Source organism: Stegostoma tigrinum, chromosome 7 (assembly GCF_030684315.1).
Source record: "Stegostoma tigrinum isolate sSteTig4 chromosome 7, sSteTig4.hap1, whole genome shotgun sequence".
In the NCBI taxonomy this organism is placed as follows: domain Eukaryota; kingdom Metazoa; phylum Chordata; class Chondrichthyes; order Orectolobiformes; family Stegostomatidae; genus Stegostoma; species Stegostoma tigrinum.
Genome location: NC_081360.1, coordinates 39,914,164 through 39,927,232, shown reverse-complemented (window position 1 = coordinate 39,927,232; position 13,069 = coordinate 39,914,164).

The window sequence follows — 13,069 nt, the reverse complement described above, 5'->3', positions numbered from 1 at the left end:
CTTTTCTGCGAGCAGAACATAGATGTTTGGCAAAGCAGTCACCTAGTCTACACTTCTTTTCCCCAAAGTAGAGGAGACTGCATTGTGAGCAGCAAATGCAGTAGACTAGATCCTGCAAAGTGCAGGTAAAGTGTTGCTTCACCTGGAAGGTATGTTTGGGCTCTTGGATACTGGGGATGGAGGAGGTAAATGGGCAGGTGTTGTGCCTTCACTGGTTACAGGGGAAGGTGCCGTGGGCTGTGGGGGAGGAGGGGGGAGGGTGTGAAGGAAGAGTGTACCAGGGTGTCCCGGAATGAATGGTCCCTGTGCAAGGTGGACAAGGGAGGGGAGGTGAATATGTCTCTGGTTGTGGCATCTCACTGAAAGTGTCAGAAATGGCATCTGATGATCTTCTGGATGTGGATTCCATTTGGGCTGGTAGGTAAGGACAAAGGGAAGCCTATCGCTATTGCAGGAGCGAAGGGAAGGGGTGAGGGCGCAAGTCTGGGAGATGAGTTAAACCCGATTGAGGGCCCTGTCGACAACAGAGCTGGGGAATTCTCGGTTGAGGAAGAAGGTGGACATTTCAGAGGTTCCCTTGTTCAAGTTGGCCTCGTATATGTAATGGAGATGGAGGAACTGAGAGAATGAGATGGAGTCTTTACGGGAAGTGAGATGTGCGGACACGTAGTGCAGGTAGCTGTAGGAGTCAGTGGCTTATAATGGATATTAGTAGCCAGTCTATCCCCAGAAATGGAAAGAGAGATGTCAAGGAAGGGAAGGGAGGAGTCAGAGATAGACCAGGTGACAATGAGGGCAGGATGCAAATTGGAAGCGAAATTGATGAACTTTCCCAAATCTGCACTATTGCCTCATCCTTGCCCACTCACTTAACCAACCTGTATTTTTTGTAGTTGTATGCACTTTTCACAACTTACTTTCCTACTTATCTTTGTATCATTAGCAAATTTAGCAACCATACCTTCCATGCCGTCATACAAGTTATTTAAGTGAGAATGTAAGAATTTGGAGCAGGAGCCGATAATTCAGCTCCACAGGCCTGCTCCACTTAATATGTGATCACAGCCAATCTTATCTCAGCCCTGCTCTCCAAAACCTTTCATTCCATTACTAAATAAAAATCTGTTTACCTCCTCCTTAAGTCTATTCAATCTCTGAGCATTTCCCATGCTTTGGGGTCAGGAATTCCTCAGATTCTTGACCCTTTGACAGAAATTATATCTCCTCACCTCCGTTTTAAACCTGCCACCCTTTATTCTAAAACCTCTCGTTCTAGATGTCCTCACATGAGGAAATGTGTTCTCAATGTCTACGTTGTCGATCCCCTTTAGCATCTTATATCAGTTAGAATCTTTTGCCATCCTTCTGAACTCCACAAAGTATAGGCCTAAGCTTCTCAATCCCTTTTCATGAAGCAACAACTTCACCCCTGGAGTGCATCTAGTGAACCTCCTCTGATTTGTCTCAATTCATCACAACCCTCCTCAGCTGGGAAACCAAAATTGTACTCCAGGTGTGGTATCACTAATGCCTTGTGCAGTTGCAGCACCACTCCCTGACACTTATACTCTATTCCTTTAACAATGCATGTCAGAATTCCATTTGCCTTCCTTATTACCTGCTTTACCTGCATACCAGTTAATACTTTCAATTTATACTGTGTATAAATTGTAAACAATTGAGTTCCCAGCACTGATCCATCCTGCCAACCTGTAAAAGATTCATTGAGAACAACCATTTGCCTCCTGTTGACCAGACTACCGTGCAAGCTCATAGATAATAAAATGTGAGGCTGGATGAACACAGCAGGCCAAGCAGCATCTCAGGAGCACAAAAGCTGACGTTTCGGGCCTAGACCCTTCATCAGAGAGGGGGATGGGGGGAGGGAACTGGAATAAATAGGGAGAGAGGGGGAGGCGGACCGAAGATGGAGAGCAAAGAAGATAGGTGGAGAGGGTGTAGGTGGGGAGGTAGGGAGGGGATAGGTCAGTCCAGGGAAGACGGACAGGTCAAGGAGGTGGGATGAGGTTAGTAGGTAGCTGGGGGTGCGGCTGGGGGTGGGAGGAAGGGATGGGTGAGAGGAAGAACCGGTTAGGGAGGCAGAGACAGGTTGGACTGGTTTTGGGATGCAGTGGGTGGGGGGGAAGAGCTGGGCTGGTTGTGTGGTGCAGTGGGGGGAGGGGATGAACTGGGCTGGTTTAGGGATGCAGTGGGGGAAGGGGAGATTTTGAAACTGGTGAAGTCCACATTGATACCATATGGCTGCAGGGTTCCCAGGCGGAATATGAGTTGCTGTTCCTGCAACCTTCGGGTGGCATCATTGTGGCAGTGCAGGAGGCCCATGATGGACATGTCATCAAGAGAATGGGAGGGGGAGTGGAAATGGTTTGCGACTGGGAGGTGCAGTTGTTTGTTGCGAACTGAGCGGAGGTGTTCTGCAAAGCGGTCCCCAAGCCTCCGCTTGGTTTCCCCAATGTAGAGAAAGCCGCACCGGGTACAGTGGATGCAGTATACCACATTGGCAGATGTGCAGGTGAACCTCTGCTTAATGTGGAATGTCATCTTGGGGCCTGGGATGGGGGTGAGGGAGGAGGTGTGGGGACAAGTGTAGCATTTCCTGCGGTTGCAGGGGAAGGTGCCGGGTGTGGTGGGGTTGGAGGGCAGTGTGGAGCGAACAAGGGAGTCACGGAGAGAGTGGTCTCTCCGGAAAGCAGACAGGGGTGGGGATGGAAAAATGTCTTGGGTGGTGGGGTCGGATTGTAAATGGCGGAAGTGTCGGAGGATAATGCGTTGTATCCGGAGGTTGGTAGGGTGGTGTGTGAGAACGAGGGGGATCCTCTTGGGGCGGTTGTGGCGGGGGCGGGGTGTGAGGGATGTGTCGCGGGAAATGCGGGAGACGCGGTCAAGGGCGTTCTCAATCACCGTGGGGGGGAAGTTGCGGTCCTTAAAGAACTTGGACATCTGGGATGTGCGGGAGTGGAATGTCTTATCGTGGGAGCAGATGCGGCGGAGGCGGAGGAATTGGGAATAGGGGATGGAGTTTTTGCAGGAGGGTGGGTGGGAGGAGGTGTATTCTAGGTAGCTGTGGGAGTCGGTGGGCTTGAAATGGACATCAGTTACAAGCTGGTTGCCTGAGATGGAGACTGAGAGGTCCAGGAAGGTGAGGGATGTGCTGGAGATGGCCCAGGTGAACTGAAGGTTGGGGTGGAAGGTGTTGGTGAAGTGGATGAACTGTTCGAGCTCCTCTGGGGAGCAAGAGGCGGCGCCGATACAGTCATCAATGTACCGGAGGAAGAGGTGGGGTTTGGGGCCTGTGTAGGTGCGGAAGATGGACTGTTCCACGTAACCTACAAAGAGGCAGGCATAGCTGGGGCCCATGCGGGTGCCCATGGCCACCCCCTTAGTCTGTAGGAAGTGGGAGGAGTCAAAAGAGAAGTTGTTGAGTGTGAGGACGAGTTCCGCTAGGCGGATGAGAGTGTCGGTGGAGGGGGCCTGGTCGGGCCTGCGGGACAGGAAGAAGCGGAGGGCCTTGAGGCCATCTCCATGCGGAATGCAGGTGTACAGGGACTGGACGTCCATGGTGAAAATGAGGTGTTGGGGGCCAGGGAATTGGAAGTCCTGGAGGAGGTGGAGGGCGTGGGTGGTGTCACGGACATAGCTGGGGAGTTCCTGGACCAAAGGGGAGAAAATGGAGTCCAGATAGGTGGAGATGAGTTCGGTGGGGCAGGAGCAGGCTGAGACGATGGGTCGACCAGGGCAGGCAGGTTTGTGGATTTTGGGAAGGAGATAGAAACGGGCTGTGCGGGGTTGGGGAACAATGAGGTTGGAGGCTGTGGGTGGGAGGTCCCCTGAGGTGATGAGGTCATGAATGGTGTTGGAGATGATGGTTTGGTGCTCGGGTGTGGGGTCATGATCGAGGAGGCGGTAGGAGGTGGTGTCGGAGAGTTGGCGTCTGGCCTCGGCGATGTAGAGGTCAGTGCGCCATACTACCACTGCGCCACCCTTGTCTGCAGGTTTGATGGTGAGGTTGGGGTTGGAGCGGAGGGAGCGGAGGGCTGCCCGTTCTGCGGGGGAGAGGTTGGAGTGGGTGAGAGGGGTGGAGAGGTTGAGGCGGTTAATGTCTCGACGGCAGTTGGAGATGAAGAGGTCGAGGGAGGGTAGGAGGCCTGGGGGTGGTGTCCAGGAGGAGGACTTGTGTTGGAAGCGGGTGAAGGGGTCAGTGGAAGGAGGGTTGGGTTCCCGGTTGAAGAAGTAGGCATGCAGGCGAAGACGGCGGAAAAACTGCTCTATGTCCGACCGTGACTGGTATTCGTTGATGTGTGGTTGTAGGGGGACAAAGGTGAGCCCCTTGCTCAGGACTGACCGTTCGTCCTCAGTCAGTGGGAGGTCTGGGGGGATGGTGAAGATTCGGCAGGGCTCAGGGTGGCTGTCTCGAACAGTTCATCCACTTCACCAGGAGCTCGAACAGTTCATCCACTTCACCAACACCTTCCACCCCAACCTTCAGTTCACCTGGGCCATCTCCAGCACATCCCTCACCTTCCTGGACCTCTCAGTCTCCATCTCAGGCAACCAGCTTGTAACTGATGTCCATTTCAAGCCCACCGACTCCCACAGCTACCTAGAATACACCTCCTCCCACCCACCCTCCTGCAAAAACTCCATCCCCTATTCCCAATTCCTCCGCCTCCGCCGCATCTGCTCCCACGATAAGACATTCCACTCCCGCACATCCCAGATGTCCAAGTTCTTTAAGGACCGCAACTTCCCCCCCACGGTGATTGAGAACGCCCTTGACCGCGTCTCCCGCATTTCCCGCGACACATCCCTCACACCCCGCCCCCGCCACAACCGCCCCAAGAGGATCCCCCTCGTTCTCACACACCACCCTACCAACCTCCGGATACAACGCATTATCCTCCGACACTTCCGCCATTTACAATCCGACCCCACCACCCAAGACATTTTTCCATCCCCACCCCTGTCTGCTTTCCGGAGAGACCACTCTCTCCGTGACTCCCTTGTTCGCTCCACACTGCCCTCCAACCCCACCACACCCGGCACCTTCCCCTGCAACCGCAGGAAATGCTACACTTGTCCCCACACCTCCTCCCTCACCCCCATCCCAGGCCCCAAGATGACATTCCACATTAAGCAGAGGTTCACCTGCACCTCTGCCAATGTGGTATACTGCATCCACTGTACCCGGTGCGGCTTTCTCTACATTGGGGAAACCAAGCGGAGGCTTGGGGACCGCTTTGCAGAACACCTCCGCTCAGTTCGCAACAAACAACTGCACCTCCCAGTCGCAAACCATTTCCACTCCCCCTCCCATTCTCTTGATGACATGTCCATCATGGGCCTCCTGCACTGCCACAATGATGCCACCCGAAGGTTGCAGGAACAGCAACTCATATTCCGCCTGGGAACCCTGCAGCCATATGGTATCAATGTGGACTTCACCAGTTTCAAAATCTCCCCTTCCCCCACTGCATCCCTAAACCAACCCAGTTCATCCCCTCCCCCCACTGCACCACACAACCAGCCCAGCTCTTCCCCCCCACCCACTGCATCCCAAAACCAGTCCAACCTGTCTCTGCCTCCCTAACCGGTTCTTCCTCTCACCCATCCCTTCCTCCCACCCCCAGCCGCACCCCCAGCTACCTACTAACCTCATCCCACCTCCTTGACCTGTCCGTCTTCCCTGGACTGACCTATCCCCTCCCTACCTCCCCACCTACACCCTCTCCACCTATCTTCTTTGCTCTCCATCTTCGGTCCGCCTCCCCCTCTCTCCCTATTTATTCCAGTTCCCTCCCCCCATCCCCCTCTCTGATGAAGGGTCTAGGCCCGAAACGTCAGCTTTTGTGCTCCTGAGATGCTGCTTGGCCTGCTGTGTTCATCCAGCCTCACATTTTATTATCTTGGAATCTCCAGCATCTGCAGTTCCCAATATCTCTGATACCGTGCAAGCTCTATGTCAAGATATCCCAGATCACATACCTATAGGTCACAAAGATGCACAGAGAAATCAAGAGATTGCAGTGAGAATCAACTTGTTAAAACCAAACCAAAACAAAATATTATCTATTAAGCCATGTTTCAATCTGGGACCTGACTTGCCGAGTAATACCATCAACTGGGATCATAACAAGTGGAGCTCTTGGTGGGATTATTGAATTCACAGGATTTAAGAGGAATTGGTGTCGTTCTGGTTAAAGGCTATGTTACAGTTCTGAACATAATACATCTGTGTTCTAGTGATTTTTATTGCACAGAATTTAAAGATAGCTTTGGATGTTGCTAAGAGCTTTCTGAAAGTGGAAATGGATTATTTAAAAGCTTTGACAAAAGGTAAACTGAAAGAGTCAACAAATAAATTGAAAGAATAAATAAAAGCAGAATCTTTTAAGGATGAAATGCTTTAAGTGATTATTAAACATATAGAATTGGAAGAAAGAAAATCTAAACTGGGCTGGCACAGCTGGCATTAATCTAGGTACAGATAAAAATGAAAAAAAGCTTGACTTAGAGAGGCAGAAAGAGAAATCAAAACACTTGAAATTCAGGAGAGTGAAAAGCTGAAGTAAATAGAGTTAAGAAAGCTTGAAATGGAAAAAGAGAAAAATCAAAAGCAAGGGGAAATGGAATTGAAAATATTTGAACTCTAGAGAACAAAGAAATTAAAGAAGTTGAGTAGCAAGACAGAAGTATAGAATAAAGGAGGAAGAAAGAGGTAATAACTCAAATTATGATTCCAAATGAAACTAGGTATTTCGTTTAACCAAGAATCTCTGCTTACCTAAATTACATAAGGGTAGAGGCAAAAGATATTTTACCTTAATTGTGAAGATAGCTAGACAGATGTACTGGCCAAAAGAGTTTGGACCTTAAAGCTAAAGTGTGTTTTGACAGAAACAGCTATGACCGTTCTCATTAGTTTATCAGAAGAACAATCTGCAGTGTATGAAACTGTCAAAGAGGCAATGCTCTATACTTACGAAATTGATCCTGAAGTTCATCAAGTGAGATTTATGACAACAAGAAACAAACGTAATCGTTTGTAGTTTTTGCATGGCAGAAAGAAATATGTTGGGATCAGTGGTTTAGATGACTCAATCTAGACAAAACAAAATGAGAATGGAAGGAAAATTATGATAATTGAAGAATTCAGAAGAAGCATTCTTGGCTAGTTTAAAAATGTATTTACATGAGTGTTGGGTATTCTGAGTTGGAGATTTTTGGAAGATATCTGTAATATCTTGCACAATTATAAGTGGGGAGTCAGTCATATAGAAATCAACAGGAAATTGGAATGATAGAAGAGTTATTCATTTTAGAGAACCTACAGTAAGTGATCTTCAGAAAAGGAGGTATCAGGAAATGAAATGGGTCGAGCTGAAGCAGTGGTGCAAAGAGATTATGTTTCTGTGGATTGAAGGGAGGTATGACTCCGGGCAATTGTAAAAATTGACTTTAATCAATGGATGCGTGGTATTTCCTTACGCTTCAAATCGAAGAGGTAAACCAACAAAGATATTGAGAGATATTGGAGCATGTCAGCACTGATGTTGGCAGATGATGATATTTGTCTTCCAGAGGGGTTGATGAAGGAGAAAATATTAATTGGAGGCATACCTGGAGTTTACAAACCAATCTCATTACACAGAGTTTGATTAAAGAGTGATTCAGTAAAAGATGAAGTTACAGTGGAAGGATTGTGTTGAACTCCTACAGAGAGAGTAGAATTTATTTTGGGGGTTGCCCTGGAAGGTTCAAGAATACTGGCTTCACCGAGTGTATTAGAACAATGAGTGGAGCTAAAAGAAACTGAATTATTGCTGAAACATCCTGGATTATTTCTTGACTGTATTTTGACTGGATCTTAGGCTCTTAAAATTAGACAGGAAGAAGAGGATTCTAAGAAATAAGGAAATCATTTGAAAATGTAATTACCAAATAGAATTTTTGAAAATTTAACTGAAAATTGTGAAGGCAAAGAGATTGATGGTGGATATTTAGCTCATAATCTTCAATAGAGATAAAAAAGGCAGGCTTGGAATTGAAATAATTATGCTAAAATTAGAATTAGGTGCTTCGCTCTACGTTACCTAATACACCTCATTAGCTACCTAAGAACTGTTATACTATCCCACACTGTCTGATTCTATTCCCATCTCACCATGCACCATTTCTACAACAACTTTCCACTCAACAGCTATCTGCTAAAAGACTGGTACCCTTGCACCCATACCATCTTTGCAAGAACACTGTGTTCCCAAACAGAAGTTAACGACCCAGCATTGCCCCTCAATGGCAGTGTAATACAGCAGCTGCTTGGCCATGTGGCTTATGACGCAGAGCTGGCACGACTGACACTTCCTCACAAATTCAACTCTCTCACCCTTGTTGCGACATACCCACCACACCACATAGCTACCTGATGCTTGGATACAGTTCATCTAAACACACTGTCTAATTCATTGTTACTCTTTCCCCATTGTTCACTGGACAACCATTGTGATATATCACATACAGGCAAGCATTCAGACAAGACAAAAATGTGAGCTTTTATTTCAGCAAAAGTAAACAAAGGAAACAAAAATTATAGTTTGCAGTTTGTTCTCGTAATGTAAAACCAATGCTGGCATGATGACATTGACATCAGTGATAGCGTTTTTCACCCACCCATGAATCTTGCTGCGTATTCAGCCTTCCCCCCAACCTCGAACTCTCTGAGGCTGAAAGGTCTGTCCTCAGTAAAAGGTTTATGTTTGTGTCCCTCTGCACCCTTCCCCACCCCGACTTCAACGGGTTCCATGCCCGGCACAACGTGGAACTCTTCTTTCACTGCCTGCATGCCTTCTTCTTCAATAAAGACTCTGAGCCACCCTCCAGGGATCCCTTCTCCTGCCTCCAACCTATTTTTTCCTCTTGCACAACCCCTGCCAGCCTCTTACCCACCCTGGGCCTCTTCATTGCTAACTGCCAACATGAAATCGACTGCCTCGATTTCTCCACACCACACCCCCTCACCCACTCTAACCTCTCCCCGTCCCAATGTGCAGCACTTCAATCTCTCCACACCAATCCCTGATTCACCCTCAAACCCGCCAACAAAGGCGGGGCAGATGTAGTCTGGAGAACGGACCCCGATATTGCAGAGGCCGAACGCCAATTCTCCAACACAATGTCATACCTCCCTCTTGACCTACCATAACCCATCAAGCCATTATCTCCCACATTGCCCACAATCTCATCGATTCTAATGATCTCCCCTCCACCGCCTCCGGCCTTATAGCCCCCAGGCCTGTGCTGTCCAATATTACCTGCTCTCCAAGATCCACAAGACCAACTACTCCATCATCTCTTTTTCATCACATTCTTCTGCCCTACCGAGCGCATTGTTTCCTACGTCGACTCCATCCTCTCCCCCTTGATCCAGGCACTCCCCGCCTACATCTGGGACACAAACCACGCCCTCCACCTCTTTGTTAAATTCCAGTTCCCTGGCCCCCTGCACTTTATCTTTACTATGGATGTGTAATCCCAATTCACATCCATACCCCACAAGACCTACAGGACCTCAGTTATTTCCTCTCCAACAGACCCATCTAGTAAGCCCCCCCACCAACACCCTCCTCCACCTCACCAAACCTGTCCTCACCCTCAAAAACTTTTCCTTCTATTCTTCCCACTTTCACCAAATCCAGGGGGTTTCCATAGGCATTCGCATGGGCCCCAGCCATGCCTGCCTGTTTGTTGGTTATGTTGAACAGCCCTCTTTAGTACGTACTCTGGTACTGTTCTCCAAATCTTCCACTGTTACATTGATGAGTGCAATCCAGGCTGAACTGGAGCAATTCATTGACTTCACCAAAAACTTCCACTCTGCCCTCAAATTCACTGCGCCTATCTCAGACAACTCCCTCCCCTTCCTTGACCTGGGTCCATTTCTGATGATGGCTTACATACTGGCATTTACTATTAACCCACAGACTCCCAAATCTACATAAACTTCACCTCCTCTTACCCTATATCCTGCAATATCTCCATCCCGTTTTCCCAATTTCTCCAGCTTCTTTTGAGAAGTTCCATTCCCAAGCATCCCAGATGTTCTCCTTTTTCAAACAACGCTCTTTTGCCCCCTCTGTCATCCAGACAACCCTCTAACATGCCTCCTCCATACCCTGCTCCACAGCTCTTAACCATCATCCCCACCCCCGAAACATAATAAAGATAGGGTTCCCTTTGTACTCGCTTTCTACGCCACCAGCTTCTGCATCCAAAGTATCGTCTTCAAATACTTCCGCCAACTCCAATTAGACCCCACCACTCCCCACTCCTCTCTGCCTTCCACAAGGACCAGCCCCTCACCACTCCTTAGTTCGCTCCACACTCCCCATCAACAGCTCCAACCTGCCCGGTACCTTCCCTTGTAAATGTAAAAGGTGCAACCTGCCCACAGCCCACCTCCCTCACCTCCATCCAGGGTCCTAAACAGTCCTTCCAAGTAAGACAGAGAACAAAGAACAAAGAAAATTACAGCAAAGGAACAGGCTCTTCGACCCTGCAAGCCTGTGCTGATCCATGTCCTCTATCTAAACTTGTCACCTATTTTCCAAGGATCTGTATCCCTCTGGTCCCTGGCCATTCATGTATCTGTCCAGGTACATCTTAAATGACGCGATCGTGCCTGCCTCTGCCACCTCTGCTGGCAACGTGTTCTAGGCCCCCACCACCCTCTGCATAAAGAACTTTCCACGCACATCTCCCTTAAACTTTTCCCCTCTCACCTTGAAATCATGACCCGATTAATTGAGTCCTCCACTCTGTGAAAAAGCTTCTTGTTATCCACCCTGACTATGCCTCTCATGATTTTGTAGACCTCAATCAGGACTCCCTCAACTCCATCCTTCTAACGTAAATAATCCTAATCTACTCAACCTCTCTTCATAGCTAGCAACATCCTGGTGAACCTCCTCTGCACCCTCTCCAAAGCATCCACATCCTTTTGGTAATGTGGCGACCAGAACTGTACACAGTACTCCAAATGTGCACGAACCAAAGTCCTATACAACTGTAACATGACCTGCCACCTCTTGTACTCAATATCCCATCTAATGAATGAAAGCATGCCATATGCCTTCTTGACCACTCTATCGAACTGCATTGCCACCTTCAGGGTACAATGGATCTGAACACCCATTTCTCTCTGTGCATCAATTTTCCCAGGGCTTTTCCATTTACTGTATAGTCGCTCTTGAATTGGATCTTCCAAAATGCATCACCTCGCATTTGCCTAGATTGAACTCCATCTGCCATTTCTCCACCCAACTCTCCAGTCTATCTATATTCTGCTGCATTCTCTGACAGTCCCCTTCACTATCTGCTACTCCACCAATCTTAGTGTCATCTGCAAACTTGCTGATCAGACCACCTACACCTTCCTCCAGATCATTTATGTATATCACAAACAATAGTGGTCCCAGCACAGATCCCTGTGGAACACCACTGGTCACAGTTCTCCATTTTGAGAAACTCCATTCCACTACAACTCTCTGTCTCCTGTTGCCCAGCCAGTTCTCTATCCATCTAGCTAGCGCACCCTGGACTCCATGCAACTTCACTTTCTCCATTAGCCTATCAAGGGGAACCTTATCAAACGCCTTACTGAAGTCCATGTATATGACATCTACAACCCTTCCCTCATCTATCAACTTTGTCACTTCCTCAAAGAATTCTATCAAGTTGGTAAGACATGACGTTCCTCGCACAAAACCATGCTGCCTATCACTAATAAGATCATTTTCTTCCAAATGTAAATAGATCCTATCCCTCAGTATCTTCTCCAGCAGCTTCCCCACCACTGGTCAGGCTCACCAATCTATAATTACCTGTAATTTCCTTGCTAACCTTCTTAAACAAGGGAACAATGTTAGCAAACCTCACCCATGCTCAAGGATGTTGCAAAGATATCTGTTAAGGCCCCAACTATTTCCTCTCTCACTTCCCTTGGTAACCTGAGGGATTGGGGATAGATGTTTGATTACTCTTGGTCAAGTCAGTACAGGAGGAGGAAGTGTTGGGTATTCTAAAAGACATTAGGGTGGACAAATCCCCAGGTCCGGATGGGATCTATCCCAGGTTCAAACTTGCATTCCGAGTCAATGAGCACCGGAGGAGGCTGACAATGGACATGTTGGGAGTGGGATGAGGGGTTGAAATGGGTGGTGACCAGGCCAGGCAGAGAAGCTTGGTGAAACAATCACCTAGTCTTCATTTGATCTCATTCACGTAGGGGAGTCCACGTCAGAGCACCAGATGCAATAGACAAAGTTGGAGGACATGGGGGTAAAGCCTTTTATTCATGCATAAGGAGCAAGAGGGTAACTAGAGAAAGGGTTGGCCCACTCAAGGACAAAAGAGGGAATCTGGGGACTTGTCCACCCTAATGTCTTTTAGAATATCCAATGCTTCCCCCCTCCTTAAGCTGACTTGACCTAGAGTAACCAACCATCTATCCCTAACCTCAACATCCGTCGTGCCCCTCTCCTCAGTGAATACTGACACATATTACTCATTAAGAATCTCACTCATTTTCTCTGACCCCTCGCATAACTTCCCCCTTTTGTCTTTGAGTGGGACAACCCTTTCTCTAGTTACCCTCTTGCTCCTTATGTATGAATAAAAGGCTTCACCACAATCTCCTCCAACTTTGTCTATTGCATCTGCTGCTCTGACGTGGACTCCCCTACATGAGTGAGATCAAATGTAGACTAGATGATTGTTTCACCAAGCATCTCTACCTGGCCTGGTCACCGCCCATTTCAACCCCTCCTCCCACTCCTAACATGTCCGTTGTTAGCCTCCTCTGGTGTTCAGCGACTCAGAATGCAAATTTGAAGAACAACACCTTATCTTCTGCCTGGATACCCTACAGCCTGGAAGGCTCAACATTGAGTTCTCCAATTTCAAATAACCTTGCCACCCATCCCCCAGCTCCCCTTCCAGTCCCACATCCTCCCTTCCATTTCACCTTCTGACCCTCCCTTCTGGCCACCAACCA